Source organism: Rissa tridactyla, chromosome 6 (assembly GCF_028500815.1).
Source record: "Rissa tridactyla isolate bRisTri1 chromosome 6, bRisTri1.patW.cur.20221130, whole genome shotgun sequence".
NCBI lineage: Eukaryota > Metazoa > Chordata > Aves > Charadriiformes > Laridae > Rissa > Rissa tridactyla.
In genome coordinates this window covers 46,390,080-46,402,532 of record NC_071471.1, presented here as the reverse complement: position 1 = coordinate 46,402,532, position 12,453 = coordinate 46,390,080, and the positions used below count along the sequence as shown (strand labels likewise).

At 45.8% G+C, this 12,453-nt stretch overlaps 1 protein-coding gene across 8 annotated transcripts in view; it reads left to right on the top strand.

Moving 5' to 3' along the window:
• The window catches only part of ZMIZ1 (zinc finger MIZ-type containing 1), a 352,031-nt gene that overhangs the window by 322 nt on the left and 339,256 nt on the right, over window positions 1-12,453 (top strand). For 7 of the 8 annotated variants that reach the window (XM_054205566.1, XM_054205572.1, XM_054205568.1 and 4 more), the window contains exon 1: window positions 305-461. The exons of the other annotated variant lie outside the window; for it this stretch is intronic. The gene's annotated coding sequence lies outside the window, so the exon portion shown is untranslated. Of the gene's footprint in view, window positions 1-304; window positions 462-12,453 lie in introns of those variants that run through there. 8 annotated transcript variants of the gene reach the window in all.

Below are 12,453 nucleotides of genomic sequence, written 5' to 3'. Positions count from 1 at the left end.
GGGGTGGGGGAGAAGGGGGGGGGAAAAAGGAGAGGGTGAAGGGAAGAACATCCCTGTAGGAGGCAGCTCCCTTTCAGATAGGAATCTGGGACAGATTTTGCCAGCAGCCACAAAGCATGGCCCTTTGGTAATAGAATAGCCAATGTAATTTGACACTTCAACTTGCTGTGCTCTCTGCTAGTTGATTCACTTACTCACCCACTAACATTGAGCTCCTTTTCACTGTCTGTGGGCAAGGGGGGGGAAAAAAAGAGAGGGAAGGGGGGGGGGAGAAAGAAAGAGGGGGAAAAAAAAGCAAGCGGGGAAGAGAAGGGAGAAAGGGGGGAATTAAAAAAAAAAAAATTATATATTTAAAAATACCCGAGCCAGTGCTGCAAATCAGTTTGGGGGAAGAGAGGATTTTTTTTGCCTGCCTTCTTCCTTGTTGTTCCGCCGCTGCGAGGCTGCCGTGCGATCCGTAGGTAAGTTTCGCGTCTCCCTGCGCTGCCCGCCCGCAGCTCCCCGCCGGCGGCCGGGCAGGGGTTGCGCCTCGGCGGAGCAGAAACAATGGAGCGGCCACGCTGGGGAAATAAGGTGTACGGGGGGGGATGTGTGTGTGGTGGTGGGAAATAATTTTATTTTTTTTTAATAAATATATAAAATAATACATATTTATTCCGCGAGGGGAGAAAAAAATGTGCGGAGACTTCTTAAAGGGGCAGGCTGTCCCCGCCGGGGGAGCGGGGAGCCGCGGAGCCGGGCCCGGCGGCGGGGAGGCGGCTCGTCCCCGGGAAATGCCCTTCCCCGGGGCCGCGGGGGTCCCGGCCCGGCTCCAACTTGTAGCGGGCGGGCGTCGGAACCGCCGCGAAAACGAAAAGGGGGCTGGGGGGGCCGGGGCGGCGGCTGCCGTCGGCCGGGGCCAGCGCCGTCGGGGCGGGTGGGCTGGAGCCCGGTGCCGGGGCTGCGCCGCGGCTCGGCTCGTGCGTGCCCGGTTGGGCTTGTGAGAGGCGTTGGGGGGGCGGGGGAGCTCGTCCCTGTTGTGCGGGCTCCGGGAAGCTTGCCTGGGTGTAAATTCCTTGTGTCTGGGTTTCCAGAGCCAGTTGGGACCGGGGCCTCTCTGGCCAGGCAGGAGGAAGGAGCAGCCCCCCTCCTTCCCTCTCCCCCCTTCCCTCCCTCCCTCCCTCTCCCTCCCCGGTGCATCTGTCCAGGAAGCCGCCGGGGCGGAGGGGAGGGGGCGCGGGGGCAGAGGGCCGGGGGGGCCCGGCCGCCGCTCGCCCGCCTTTGTGCGAGGGGAGCGGGGGAAGCGCTTCCAGGGGCGGCTGGCCGAGCTGCTGGCGGGGAGAGGGGGAATGGCAGTCAGTTAAAAGACACTTCAGGAATGTAAACATAAAAATAGGAGCCATCCAGCCACGCTTTTATCCCCCCCCCCACCCCGTCCCCCCGCCCCGTGCCGCTCGGGATAGCGCTCTGGGCTGGCTCGGCAGCCGGGAAGGAGTGTGGCAGCCGAAGGCAGGGGGAGGAAGTTGTTACTATAATCGTGGTTTTTTTTTTTTTAGACTGTAAACTTTGTTTTGCACGTGTAAAGTTTAATTTCGGTGCTACCGTGGAGGCTGCGATTATGGGGCGCCGGAGCGGGGAGGCGTCTCCTCGTGTGTACCCCCCCGCCCCGTTACCGTATTTGCGGGAGGTGAGACGTGCTCGGCGGTGGCAGCCTGACCCCGCGTCGCGGACGAACGGCTTTTGTCCGGGGTTGCGGGGGTCCCGCCGCACGGTTCCGGCAGCCGCACAAACCGTGCCACATCGCAGCCGTGCGGGCAGTTCGCGGGGGCTGGGGCTAACTTGAGGAATAGCTCTGCAGTGCCGGCCCGTCGTGCGCCCTGTGTATTTTTGTGCTTCAGTTAATAATCTGCAAACGGTTTAATGGCTCTGTAGTGCCAGAGGAATTGGTTTTCTCCATTTACTCCGGCAGGCCTGAGTGAAGCTGGTGCTCTGGCTGCTTTTTTCAATGCGTTGACATGAGAGAAGAGGATTTAACTTGGCAGCCTGAACAAATGCTCTATCAAAGGTTTCCTAAGAGACAGTAGGGGAGCGGGGGAGATGAATGACCTGGGGTAGTTTTAGGGTGCTACCTATGCAGGCTTTCTTTTAAATATGAAATGGCCATTTAGGACTCTGAATAAAACTGCGCGCATCAGAAAGGCGACAGGCTTATAAAATTTAAAAGGGCAAAAGCCCATTAATGCAGTGGCGAAGCTTTGGCTCCCAGCTCTGGTTGAGTAGTTCCAACTGCCTTGAAGTGCCAAAGCTTTTAAGGAATCTTTAGCAACAGCTTCTCTCTCGTTGCAGTATGGACCTTGGCCTCACGCGGGAAGGTTAATGGTGCGGCCTCTCCTCCCCAGGCAGGGGAGTGAAGGCGAGGGCAGCAGGGGTAAGGGCACCAGGGGTAACCGAGAGGTGACACAAAACCAGGATGGGGGGGGAGGGGGAGAAAGAAAAAGAAAGAGCCCGACGCTAGGATGTATGGCTGAAGCCTCTTGCTGGTGGGAACCTGCTCAGGTCATGATACTGGGGCAGTAATGTGGCACAGTGGCAGAACTCTAACTCCAAAAAGTATTACCAGCACCAGCAGAAAAGTTTTGCAGGGTAATACAGCAAAACTAAACACCACTGACGGTCTTTGGGGGAGCAAGGATCCTTCTAACAAACATAGTTGGTCTCGGATTCAAGCCTCCACTTCCTTTTCTCGACTGGGGGAAGCGTACTATGGCATCAGTCTTCTCCTGGCGGGGCCTGGTGCAGGTCTGCGAGTGCCAGAAGACTCGCCCTGACCTTTTTCTGCTCAAGTTGAGGATGTTGAAACACCAGCCATCAAACAAAAGGCACATTGAAAGCAAGATCTGCGATGGAGCACGTGTGACTTTGAGGCTGGTTGAGTGCATTTGGGGACTGTTTTCCTCAGAGTTTGGGGTGGGGGAAGGAGAAAGAAAAGGCCACTTTATTTTTAAAATGAGGCTATGGAAAACATGACTTGGAATCCTCTAAATATGCCACAGTCAAAGACCTTTCTTCTTTTTATCTTTACTTTTTAAACGTCTTCTTAAAATGTCTTGATTTCTACTTTTTTACATATGTATCTATAATTGCCAAGTTACAAAAAGACTATTTTTCCCCATGGGTGCAAGGAGGACCCGGAATGATGCAGAATCTCCCACATTTAAAAAAAGCAGCTTTAAAAAAAAAGTGTCTTTGGGATTACATTTTAAAACAATGAAATATTTCCTGGGATTTAATTGACAGATTGTGATTTTTATCTACTCAAGATAACACTACCTCAAAAAGTGGCTGATTTAAAGATTATTCTGTAAATTGAGATTTAAATTTACTTGGGGCTTTCAGAATTTAAAAAGAACGCCTTCGGGACCAGTCGATATAGGTATCTAACCTGCCAATGACACTCATGTCAACATGGACAGATGCTTTTGTTTACATTGTTTATGGTCCACAGTACCTTAAATAAACGTTGATCATGATTAGAAACAATAATTGAGTCTGTGGCAAAGGATCAATGAAAACTTTGTTTCAGGAAAGAAGTGAGTTGCTGTGTGTATATACAGAGAGTGTTTTGTGCTGCCTGAGATGAAATAAAACTGCCATCTTAATGCGGCATACAATTCTGCTTTTAGAATATTTTAAGAAACCCACAAAAGATAATAGATCAGTTTCTGCATCATCTGAAAGGTTTGTCCTGAGCAGCCGTGGTTACGAGGGGTGGAAAGGAGAGGAGGCTTTGTAGCAGGTTTCCATTCATAACTTTTCTTGGGAGTTGCTTGCCCTTTACCCCAAATCTCTTCCACTTTTATAGGCTCCAAAGGTTTTGTGTCGACACAAAAAAACACCACCAAAACCCAAACCCTTGCGGATGGCAGTTACATCACTGATACTATAGTTGGAGACAATGTTGGCTGGTTTTTAGCAACTTGATGTTTGTACTAGTGGCCTGGAAAGCCTGGTTTCTCTCCTGAAAAGGAAGAAAAATAGATCCTAGAAAGGAAACAAAGTTGGAATGCCTTTTTGCCTTCCACAATGTTGGTGATAGGCTTCGGGACAATGGGGAATCCAGCCTTTTTCCAGTCGCACGGAAGATAATGTGACTATGAGAAATGGCTGTGGTGGCTGGCCAGGAGCTGGTGGTGCCTGCCCTGCTGCTGTAACGACGTGGGTGATCAAATGCTGCGCAGGAAGCGAGCTGGGATTGTTATGACTTTACCTGGGAAGCCTGGTTCTCATAAATAAGTAGGACTGGAGTTAATGCCTGTGGTAACAAATCTGACCACTGTGCAATTGGCTGATTTGTTCACTCCTAGTCAGACCAATTTTTGTGAAATCCTATCCCGTATTACAGCAAAGCGGCAAGAATATTGCTGAAGAGTTTAGAGTCGGTTTGTGCTTGTTCTTGTCAACTGACTGTTGTGGGACGAGGGACACAAACCCTCTTTATCTGTTTAGATGTGTTTTATGGGAAAGCACAGTGAGCAGTGCATCAATACAGACCACCGCAGATGGGCACTGATGTACCTCCTGCTCAGGTACCGCATGTTTTCCTTTCACTGAATGTAGGTGTAAGCAAGCTTTCCTGCTACTGCTAAGTTGAGGCTGTCAGTGGTATTAGAAACCATTTCTGCTTTAAAATGGTGTCTTTGGCTTAAAAACAAAAGCTTTGTAAATTGAAATGTTGCTTTGTCATATTGTTTTGTTGTTCCCCCCCCCCCCCCATTTCTTTTTCCAAAAGCAAAAACTTCTTATGTAGCAATTCTCCATTTCTTTATTTCCATTGGGTTTCGCGTCTTCATTAGCATTCAGCTTGGTCGTTGTTAGAGTATTTTAAAGGTGATATGGGCTGCAAGAGAAATGTCCAGGCAATAGGCTGTAATGGATCGACTCCAACAGCTCGACTGTTGGAGGCAGTAGTGTATTATGGGAGTAGGAGATGGTCTTACACTTGTTACGTGTTATTTTTGGTTCCAACAGTTTAAGATAGACTGAAGTTTACATTGCCTGCAATAGGTGAGGTTTGCTGGCTTCAGTACAGGGCTACTACCCTTCCCTTTATGGAGCAGGGCAAATTTGTATGGGCATTGTGTATCTAGTAGAAGAAAGTAAGTTGTTCTTAGGCAGACAAAATCACTTTCCATCTGATTTCTCCTGTAAGAGTCAACAGAAATTAAGTTACTCCACAGGGGATGACTCATTCTTAGAAGAACCTGCCCTTGTGAAGGCCCACATAGGTGATCATTTGATGCAGGCCACCTATGGTTTCCCTCAGGTGCTCATACTTTTTAGACGTGTAGCACAGGATAGAAGCAGCAATTTGTACTCCTCTGTTGAATCCTGTAACAGTGATGGTTGACACTTTTAAAGGTTTAGGATCTAATGAAATGTCTAAGCTTAAGAAGAGACTTTTGTTCTTTCCATAGATAATTCAATAAATCGAGCTGGTTTGTATTTTGTCTAGTGTATTAATACTGAGGTAGTTGCATACAAGCTATCACGTTAACATTCCATTAAGATAAATGTGGGCAGCGTATCCCTTGGTTGGTAAGCCAGCATTTGTTTTGACTCCACAGAGCAGCTTTGAATTGATTCCCAAAGTGAAGCAGGAAGGCTATGGGCTCAACACAGGGGGAAGGGAGGAAAAGAAATCGCTCAAAATCCATTAGTATGCATGCCACAAACCTGTGGAAATGTCATAAACCTGTGGACTTGGATTGCCGCTACTGCTCATTGTTTGTTATTTGATTTTTATTTTTTTTTTAATTTTTTCTGACTTAATATGTGTATGTCAGTGGATGGTGGAGAGCTGATTTATTAAACGAATGTCCTCATGTTAAGACATGATTCTCCAGGCTGCCTGATCCATAGGTAGTGTTGTTATCCTCTCGCTGTAGAGCCATATTCCATTTTCTTGGTAGTCAATATTGGCTGTGAGTGCCGAGAGGCCGGGGTTCTGTAAGCCTTTTTTTTTTTTTTTTTTCCCCCAGAAGAAAACAGCATTGCCATGGGTCTGACTTTGGCAATGGGAACAACTCAAACCTATAGATAATACACACATGTCGTGAAAACTAGTGTGAGAATGAAAGCCACGGACTTTGTATGTCTGATAGTGTCATGCGAAACCAGCATGGAAGTTGTTTGTCATCTTCATTTGGTCGTCTTCAAATCTTTCTTGTTCTGATGTTCTCAAGTCTGTGTCTGGTAACTGGTAAACTCTTCTGGTGACTTATTTTTAGAAGTCAATCTGGTCAGGATGGTGTTAACTAGAGAATACTAACTCGTTGATCCAATGTACCAACGTGGATAAACTCTCTCTTGCTCATATTGCAGCTCTTTGTGCCTGTAAAAGATCATTTGCCATCTTTGCTGATTAGGTAAAAACATACACGCTTGAGAAGTAGGAGAAAAAGAAATACATTGACAACAAGTTTGTGTTGTCTTTGGATTTTTTTTTTTATATTTTATTTCTTATTATTCCTTTGAGGCTGCAGAGCTGTGATGACTGACCGTCTGGCAAAGCAAATGGTATCCATCTCTTGGAGATTTCTAGATAGTCTCATAACTAACCAGAAGGGTTTATTTATTGGGGCTGCAGTGACATAGATATATGACAGAATAGTAGGGGCTTCAGTTGGCCATTTAGTAGCAAAAACAGTTCCCTTGATGAATATCTGCCCGTTTCTTGGCTGTATTCCTGATTCCCTCTGAGAACAGCGGAGCCTTTTAGGCTGCCCTGAAATACACACCTCCTGTATCTCCACCAGTAAATTCTGAAGTGCAGGTTTCTCTTCCTCTCTTGTTTTTGAACACAGGTTCCAAAACCAGCTGAACTGATCGAATACAGGCTTACTGCGTAAATAAGGGCATCATGGGACAGGGGCAGTGGGCAATGCCGGGGCTGGCTTACTGCTGGGCACCTGGAGTGGGAGAGGGTTTGAAACTGGACTTCCCTGGAAATTGCCTCGTCCCCCACTGATGCTCAGAAGGGGGTTTTCCCCAGTCTGATCATGATTTCTACCTTGCTTCTTAAAACTTCTCTTTAGTGTGTCACTGAGTTCAGACCCTTCCCCGATGCTGTTCTCTTGGGCATGGTTTGGCTTGTTCTCCAACACAGATGTGCATCCTCCAGCTCAAAGGTTACCGTCTGCCTTCGGTTATTTTAGAGGTGTGAGAGTGCCATGGGGGGAAAAAAAAAAAACAAACCACCACAAAAGAGTTGAATGACAGCGGGGAAAAGCTCGTACCTTCAGTTGCAGGACCCCCACCCCTCTGCTTTCACAAGGAAGCAAGAGAAACCCTCCAACCCCCTGTCTTGCTGCCCCATTGCTCGGTTTGAGCAATGCTCTTGCAGCCAGAAGCCCTGTAGGTGGTTTGAGAATAAGAAATACCTTACATATCATTGCTTTAACATAAACCTTAGTCTTCCTTAGCATTGAGCATATCTCTAAGATTTTTGTCTGTTATAAATGACAAAAAAGCCTTATCAACAGGGAAATTTTTCTTAGATAATATTTCTGGTTAAAATACATTGCAAAAATACAAGTTCCTGCAGGTAGAGTAGTTTGAAAACAAGCACTGTCACTCTTTCATTTTAAAACTATAACATGTTCATAGGACAATGGAAGACCCCTTTGGTTATCTCCCTTCCCCCCCGAAATAAGCAGGAGAAAAGCTTTAAAAAGCGGCTTTAGAGACTTTGTTGACATTGAATTCTCGGAAGAGCAGTTTGTTTATATACCTATCTATACACGAAAGAGAGAAGGGTTTATTATCCCTCAGGTTTGCAGGGCGGGAAGAAGAATGATGTGGTGGTCAGGCAGTCTACCCAATCTCTTGGTGTCCTCCTTGTAAATTCTGTGCTTGTTTAATGCTCTTATAACCCTTTTCCCGGCAGTGGGATCACAGAAGTTAACTTGTTTACAGCTGGTATACAGCTTATGGTGGCCTCCCTTACAGCCACCCAGTGCTTCCCCCAAGCTTTTTCAAAGAAAGCTTTTTCTTCCCTCCTCCGCTTAGCACAGGTTGATGCACTTTACATTTGATTAAACAATTTTTTTTTTTTCAAGACTGGAATGCTTGTTCTAAAAAGACTGCAGGCTAGTGAACTGTTGTCCTGCAAATGCTCGTGGGATCCTGACTACCTGTGTGTTCAGTTCACTATCCTTCGGGTGCTGTGCAAAACCATGAAGTCCCACCTTGCCACTGCAATGTAGGTGCTCTCTCTATTTCACAGAAAATCAAGACACTGAAGTTGCAGTTGGGTACAAAGGGTGAAAATGTGGGTAGCAATTCTGGGACTGAAAAGGTGAACTCGACATGTGTTGAATTTGTGAGGCTGTTTCTCTGCAAACTAGTGTTCGGCTTCACCCCATGCACAAGTCTCTTCTTTCTTGCTTCTGAGACATCTACTTTGATAGGTCTTACCTGGTGAGACTTAAAGCAGTGATCAGTCCTCCTTTAAGAAATTAGTTTCAGGAACTATTCTTCCATCTTTTCCTGTCCTCCTCTCAAGTATGAGATTTCTCCCCGAATTTACATCACTGTTTTAAAAAGTATTGGGTTGCAGTCCAGCTGGAGTTTGATACCATTAGACATGGGAGCCTACAAGCTTTCCAACTGAATGCATAGCTTTGGCTTTTGGCACTGTAAAACTCTTGACATCTTGCACGTTAAAATCATAACAGCATTATGTAAGGAGAAGTTATTTTGGGTCACCAGTGGATCTTTCTAAGACTTGGTTAAAGCAGCCTTGTGAGTTAAAACACTTGGGCTCGAGTCCTCTTCCTGCATCTTTTTGACAGTGTAAGTGTGCGGGTGGTGTGTCCTTTCGCAGCCATCTGCCCTCGGCTTTGCTGGCTCTGAACCAGCAGCTTGGGCGGCTGTGGGGACCCCTCGGGAGAAGGCTCAGCCCCTGGCTGTCACCCTCCCTGCCGCTTTGCGGTGGGACTGGAAGGAGAAGCTGGGGGGCTCTGGGACCCACCTGCTCTGGGCTCCCGGCAGCTCCTGCGGCAGCGGGGGGACAGGAGTTGTGTGGGAAGGTGGATGGTTGCCCAGAAGGACTTCAAAACCCAGGCAAAGAAAGTCCCATCTCTGCAGCGGGCACTCGCTTGTTTATGTGTAACTCGGGAGTCACCGTTTCAGTTTGGCCTTGTTGTTCTTTGCCGAAGGACAAGTAAAACTGTGACAGCAGTTGTTGGTGACCAGCAAGTGACAGAATGCGGGATAAATCTGGGGAATCTTTGAAATGCTTTTTAATAACAAATATTTAACAAAGATACAGCTTACACATGAAAGATGCCATACTTGGACTTTTCTGGGTGGTGTAGGTGTAAACGCTTGCCTTCAAGACTAAACCATGCATACCGACTGAACCTCGGGTATGAATTACAAATAAAGGGAAGGCCATTCAGACCTTGTTTGTACTTCAGAAGGAATCAGCAGCAGGACACAAGATAAATATTTTTAAAACATTGACATGAAATTGCCATGTCCTCCCACGTCTGTGCAGCAGGGAGTGATGGGCACTGCCGGCAGTGGCCTTGACTGGAGCAGGGCAAGTTGAGAGAGCAGAAAGTCCCCCCCGAGGCACAGACTTGGGCGAAGCAGTGGCTCTTTCTGCAAAGGACGGTGCTGGGGATGGTGAGCAGCTCAGACTAAACCTCTAAAATGGGTTTTGAAAATATTTGCCGTCATTTTTATTCCACCTGTATTTGTGGCAGGTTGCTATTTGTAAGTTAATCGTTTGGCAGGCGCTGGGGAGGTGCAGGGTCTGCAGGGGAGTGGAGGAAGAGGAGGAGGCGGTGGCTGCTGCTGCTGGAGAGGTCAGAGCCTGGGTTTGAGGAATTGGTTGGGGGGAAGCAGATGGGCACCTTAAGTCCAGGACTGTGCTTGTCTTATCCTTCAGCAAAACATCAAGGTCCTTTTGTTAACAAAATAAATACGTGAAATTTAGAATTCGTCAGTTGAAGTTTCTTTTGTTAACTAATTGATGTGTGGAGCATCCATTTTGGGGAGTTTGTCCTTGTCCCATTTCCTCCCCGCTGACCCAGAGCAGAGCCGCTCCTGCTGAGCGGTGGTTAGCGGGCTGGGTTTGGTGCACTGTCCTGCAACCTTTGGGTATCTGGTGTCAGCACTGCCCTCGGCTGTGGTGGGTCCTTGCAAGCCCTGCGTGACACCGGGCTGGTACACCTCGTACAGCTCTCCTGTCAGTTTGCCCTAGACATATGCAGGTAAACATATTAACGAGCTGAAATGAGGAGTAAAGCAGTCGATAGTCAGGCTGCTATTGTGCGGCGCCCAGGCTCTGCCATGGTGACTAAGGCGGCGTGATGGTTTCCTTATTGGCCACCATCTGTCCCTCTGCGCTGGCGCCTGGTGGCTGGCGCTCGGCCTCAGGAGCACCGGGGCTCTGGGGCAAGCAAGGAGGGGAGGAAGATAGCTGGTAGGTTTCTGGTCACAGTTGCATGATAGTTGTGTCACTAGATTTGTTTAATCACTTTAAGAAAAAAAATAAAAAATTCCAAGACAACATTTTCACCGTATCCTAAAAGGTTTTGCATCCTGAGCGTGTGTATAAATTGTTCACTCAATGCGTGAACTTTTTGCAAAACCTTTGGTGAAGGAAAGTCTTGTAGCAGTGCCTGTTGTTAAGAGTATTTTAGCGTGTTGGAAATTTCAATGAACCTTCTAATGTTTCTGTCGGTTTTATGGTGTCGTATGATTTGAAATTCAGATTTAAAACTTTGAATTTGGTCACTCAAAAAGAAACAAGCATGTCAGTGTAGAGTCTTAGTCCTTTGTCTGAAATTGCAGATATGGCCCTCAATGCCTCTTTCTCAATAAAGAGAAATGTAAATCAGAAATACTTGTAATGTTGCCAGCATCTTGTCCAAGCAATATCCTGGTGTATTAAATCATAAAATGAAGAAACATAATACATATCTCCTGTCATATGAAAAATATATTTTTAAGTTTATCTTTGCTCTGTTCATGCTCCTCAGTGTTCATGAATTTATGCTTTATTTTGCTGTAGAAACTGGTAGCCAACTTTACCTGTTAAACTGTTTATAGAAGGAACAAAAGATTGGGGAGTCAAGCTCCCCTTTTCACTGTTACACCTGACTTAAGGATAATTTGTAGGAAATGAAAGATGAATGCACATATGCAAACCTCTCTTAAAGCTTGCCTGGCTGCTTTGTTTAATAAGGATAAAACCTCCAAAAGAAACACTGAAAAGGCAGGAATTCTCTGGCAGTTGATCTATTTGTGTTTTTAACGTAGAATATTTTTAGCCTGAGATACAAAAATACATACTTTTGTATCCAAAGAGACTGTTGTTTCCATTTATATTAAAACCCTGGATGGGAAACAAAATGTTAGACCTATTATAATGCAACCCAGTAATTAACATATGTTGGCCTGCCTCTGCCAAGGCTTTCCTATGAGTAATGCAAGTTGCACAAGTAGAGGAGTCAGGTTGTTTGTCAGTGAAAACCATGCATCTACGCATGAGTGATCCGATCCGAAAGACATCATCTGATGATAAGGATGTGAATCTGTGTTTGAATCTAAGAGCAATTATGGTTCAAATGTCCTCTCAGCCATGTTAGGTTTGAAAAAAAAAAAAAAAAAAGACTACTTTTTTTTTTCTTCCCCCTGTTGCCAGTAAAATATTCTCTTGTCTAGTATTAAGAAAAATGGGATAATAATTAATGGAGGAAGTTTCACGTTTTTGGTTATATGGGATTTTTGTGTGTGGTGGTTGTGGGCTTTTTCTTTGTTTTGTTGTGTGTGTGTTTGTTGTTTTTAATTCCCCAGTTCCTGAGCCACTGGAGCAAGGGATCTCAGGGATGTTTCCTACAGTAAAGGATTCACTGTCTCTGACTTTCAGAGACATCTGTGCAATTGCAGTCATGTCAGGTGAATGCCAGGTAGTTGGATCCAGCTTTTCTATTTGGATGGACCTTTCACAGCAGAGGAGCGGAGTGACTTGGTTAAACTGAAAATGTTTTCTCTCTGATCAAAGCGAATGTATGTAAAACACATACTGTATGTACTCTTTACAGATTTGTTACTTCCACCCAAATACATGCATTCTGGAGTTACATATAAGAAGGGGCATAGAGGGTAGAGTAAAAGATGAAATAAAAAAAATTTTAAAAAAAAGCATAAAAACATAGGTGACAGGCTCCGGCATGGTGGATTTTTTTTTTCCTAATGAAGTGTAAATGACCAATTCAGACCTATTTTCCTAATAAATGTTATGGGAAGACAAATGATATATTGTAGATTTAAATGAGTGAAATGCATCCTCAGAGTAGTTTGAAGGTCATATGTTCTTGAACTCTGAAATGTGTTCCAATTAGTGTTCTATTTAAAAGCAGATTTTGTTTCTTAACCTGAAAGCAGGCTGTTGCACACCAA